This window comes from Octodon degus, unplaced genomic scaffold, assembly GCF_000260255.1.
Source record: "Octodon degus isolate 3935 unplaced genomic scaffold, OctDeg1.0 scaffold00020, whole genome shotgun sequence".
Lineage (NCBI taxonomy): Eukaryota > Metazoa > Chordata > Mammalia > Rodentia > Octodontidae > Octodon > Octodon degus.
Genome location: NW_004524596.1, coordinates 15905875 through 15910520, shown reverse-complemented (window position 1 = coordinate 15910520; position 4646 = coordinate 15905875). Strand labels below are relative to the sequence as shown.

General features: G+C 40.8%; 1 protein-coding gene across 1 annotated transcript in view; it reads right to left on the bottom strand.

Moving 5' to 3' along the window:
• The window catches only part of Socs5 (suppressor of cytokine signaling 5), a 64526-nt gene that overhangs the window by 23813 nt on the left and 36067 nt on the right, over positions 1-4646 (bottom strand). The window lies entirely within an intron of this gene.

The window sequence follows — 4646 nt, the reverse complement described above, 5'->3', positions numbered from 1 at the left end:
TCAGTTCTTTAATCCATTTTGACTTTAGTTTAGTGCATGGTGATAGACCTGGGTCAAGTTTTAGTCTTTGGCATGTAGAGAGCCAAATTTTCCAGCACCATTTGTTAAAAAAGACTCTTTCTTCCAGTAAGTGTGTTTGGCCCCTTTGTCGAAGATCAGGTGGCTGAGTGCATTCCTAAAGGCCTCTGCATCTACTAGTCTATCCCATTGATCCTCAGGTCTATTTTGTTGGCAATACCATGCTGATTTTATTACAGTAGCTTTGGAATTGTAAAGCCTCTTGCTTTGTCTTTGTTGGCCTGGATTGCCTTTGCTATTCTAGGTCTTTTTTGGTTCCAGATAAATTTTAGGAACAATTTCTCTAGGTCTGGAAGGTATGTTGGTAGTAGTCTCATAGGGATTGCATTAAATCTATACAACAATTTTGGGAGTATGGCCATCTTCACAATGCTGGTTCTTCCTATCCAGGAGCAGGGAATAGCTTTTCATTTTCTGAAATCCTCTATGATCTCTTTTTTCAAAATACCGTAATTTCCCATGAAAAGATCTTTGATTTCTTTAGTTAGATGAATTCCAAGGTATTTCATTTTTTTTTGGGGGGGGGGCTTTGTAAAAGGTATTGTTTCCTTAATTTCTCTCTCAGTGTGTTTGTTATCTGTGTAGAGGAATGCCATTGACTTTTGGGCACTGACTTTGTATCCTGCTATGCTACTGAATTTGTCTATTAATTCTAGTAGTTTCTTAGTGGAGTTTTTTGGGTCTTTCAAATAAAGTATCATGTCATCTGCAAATAATGATAGTTTCACTACTTCTTTACCATTTTTCACTTATCAACTTAGAAAAGTTTCATCTTTAAAAAAAAACATTTTATTTATTTATTTATTTATATTTTTTTCTGGCGGAACCAGGGATTGAACTCAGGCCCTTGTACTTGCCAGGGAAGTGCTTATTCCACCGAACCATCTCCCCATCCCCTGTAATTTCTTGAAAAAATGCTATTTAAGAAGGAAGTAGATCATTCAATAAAGACCAATCTAATTTGGTATTCTAAACCCTAAATTATATGAAAAATGGAAAATTAAAAAAAAATGAAGTTTTAAAAACTTTTAAAAGAGAAGGTAAAGCAACAGTGAGGCAAGACCGAGACCAAGACATCAGGCGTCAGAGGGACAAAACAATTTCAGAGGACTCTGTAAAGTCAGGCTACCTCTCAGACAGTACTGGGGATGGGCAGTGAGTAACACTGGATTGGCAAGTACAAAATATCCTTTCCAAAACAGCCAATAATAGGTAAGGTGCATCCCTGTGTATAGAGAGAGATTATTTATGGGCTGAGACTATTTATAGGCTAACCAACAGAAATATGTTATGTGATGCCATATAGTATTTTTTTTTGAAGGACCACTTTGTTTTTTTTTTTTTTTTTTTTTTCCAAATCAAATTGGTAGGACAGTTTCGATAATTAACACATTGCATACATTCTTCCCAGTGGTTAATTGCTGTACAAGATGTGGACATGATATCCTATATACAAACACCATTAGAACAAATCTCCTCTATTCATTAAGAGAGTGTAACTACATATCTATCCTAACCACTTTGAATACACAGATACAAAATGGACATTCATCTATATACCCTTTTTTTGTTAAGTTCCATTATTTCATATTATAGGTGTGTAAACTCAGCAAAATATTCGATGCCATACAGTATTAACCAGTACATTCCTGCTTAAACAAAGGTGACTATTTCCAAAGTACAGGTATCTAAAATGGAGCGAAGGGGGAGCTATGGGAGGAATGGTGGATATTCTACTGGTAAAACACTTGACTGCAACTCTTTACCTATCGGTCACTTAAGAGTACAACTCTTAATTGTACTCATTTGTCAGTTTCTGTGGTTGCAAGACCCTGATTGCTCAGGACAGATATGTTGGTGTATGTGGTGGGAGACCTTGATGATACATGTGTGTGACCACCTGGGTGACGCTCCACGAAGGAGGAGCAGTCGTCGCATTTGGCTGAGCCTGACCCCGTTTCCATGTGCTGCTGTGTGCAGAGCTGGCCAGGACTTGCCTTATCCCTTCACCTGGCTTTCAGCGATGACACGGTCCAGCCCACGTGCTGATGCTGGTGTCTGATGGCCAACCACAGGCACCCTTCCCAGAAGCCCCACCTGCGGCTCCCCAGTGTGAACAGCCAAGGCTCCACCCTGTTGCTGGGGCTGGGATCGGCCTCCAGACACAGGCTCTGACTTGCTGGGGCTTGAAAGATCACGCATGGGAGCTGCAGCCCAGACCCCAAAGCATTAGGCGCCCCCTCAGCTGGGTCACGCGGCTCACTCCGCTGCAGACCCTTCTCTCTGTGCACTGCAGAGGTGAGTGCGGCCTCCTCGTAGCCCAGCTCACAGCACTCACCTGCTTCCTACCGTTCTCACACTCATCCTGAAGCCTCTCCTTTCTTCATGAATGAATAAAACCCAAGTTCAGGCCTGGGTCAAGGCCTTTGTTCTGGATAGCCACCAGCATGGCTGGGCTTGGGGCCCCTGGGCTCCCCGTAACTACAAATATGCCTTTGTATCTTTGCCTTCATGTCTTTATTATCCACATGGGTGGCACTGAGTGTGATAGACTGGAATTAACTTGATGGAATTCCACTAACTTATCCATGGGTTCACAAACATAAACTTTCCAGACCGAGAGGAGGACCAGAAGGGCTTCCTATAATAAAGATGAATTTGACGATAATGGAAATAGAAATATTCTCATAGAAATTCAAGAACAAAACTGATAACACAGTGAGCCTGGGCCTCAAAGATATAGGACCTGAGAACCTAATCTGGTGTTAGGGATATACTGTAGTGGGGCCACAAGAGCCAGTGGACTCTCATTCTGGAACTCTGGTCATTACAAGGATTCAGTAACTCCCCCTGAATCAGCTTGTGGCATCTGACTTGCCTCAGCCTCCAGCCACCAGCTGGATCTCAAAAGGGCTGTTTTCTTATAACTTTCACTAAATTCTGCCTAATTTCTCTTACTCTTTTTTGAATTTTAACCATTTAACTGTCATTGATTTGTGTTTCCTCACACACATGATCATGTGTACACTTAAACACCACTCTACCTTATCTACCCTAAGACCATCCTGACAGAAAACTAAAAGCATCAACTACATATCTTTATCTTCTGTCAGTCATAAAGACTATGGGAACCCAACTGATTAAGCTCTTTTGCACAGAACTTCTTCTGTGCTCATCTACTTGGCTGGCCAACAGCAAACGTATGACTGGCATCTTTCACTTGGGCCCTACACTCCAACCACTCATGGCCCACTTGGGTCAGGCCAGTAACATGTTCCACCAGCTTGTACCACTGATGGTACAAATGGATTTAATAATTTTTATCTGTCTTTCTGGTAATAAAGTTAAAAGAAATCATATGATGGGACAGTCACAGCTGTGTCACTGGTGGCTTAAGCCATCTGCAGTGAGATTATGGCCCCACTGTGAACATGGTCACAACACAAAGCACAGCTGCCTCGTTACTCCCTCAGCAGGGGTCCCTGGGACAGAAGAACTCAAGTTACTTACTGCTAACATGAACAAGGTGAGTTACACAATATATAAAAATGATCAAACTAGACACAGCCTATAAATGCAAGGTTGGAGTAACATTAGAAAATCAACTAAGTAATTTACTACATTGATAAAGAATAAAAATATATCATTTCCCTGTGGAAAAAGCACTTTATAAGTCAGTATCCCTTCGTGATGAAAACTTACAGCAAAGTAGGACGGAAAGCTAAACTTCTCATCTCACTCTTGATGAAACACTGAGATACTGGCAAACCCTTGGTAGAAGCATTACTTAAAACAAGGATGCCCATTATCACTGCTTCTGTTCTACACTGCGAGAAAGGTCCTTATCAACAAACTAAGTTAAAGGCATTCATTAACTTTATCCCTATACTTTTGGGGAAAACAAACCAACCAACCAACCTATCTTTGTACCCAGACAGAATCATGTATTTAGGGCTGGGGAGATAGCTCAACGGCGTAAGTGCCTGCCTGGCAAGTGCAAGGACCTGAGTTTGATCCCCGGTACTGCATGTCATGCTGGCCCCAGAGCCCTGGGCACATAGTGCTGGCCACTGAAACTGGGCAAGGTGGCGCATGTAAATGCCAGCGCTGGTGAGACTGAGACAGGAGGATCACTACTAGTCTGAGCTGCATTCTATACCAAATAAACAGAAGATTAATAACAAAAAAATCATGTATTTAAAAGTCCAAAAATGATCTACAACAAACAAATTATAAGAATTAGTAAGAATTTGAAAAGTATGGTAAATACAAATCAGTACACAAAACATCTACTGATATGTTAGCAACAAACAAAATGAAATGTAAAAAATATATACCACGCACCACACCATCAATGATATGAAGTACCTAGGATAAATCTAAGAAGAGAGCTATACATTTCTGTAGCATGATCTATAAAGGAAAAGAGTGAGTCACATTATATGAAAATTAACAACTTCTGTTCGTCAAAACCAACTTGGAAATATTTTAAATAAACATAAGTGCTAAGAAAATAAAACACTTTCTGGGCATGGTGGCGCATGCCTGCAATCCCAGCACTCAGGAAA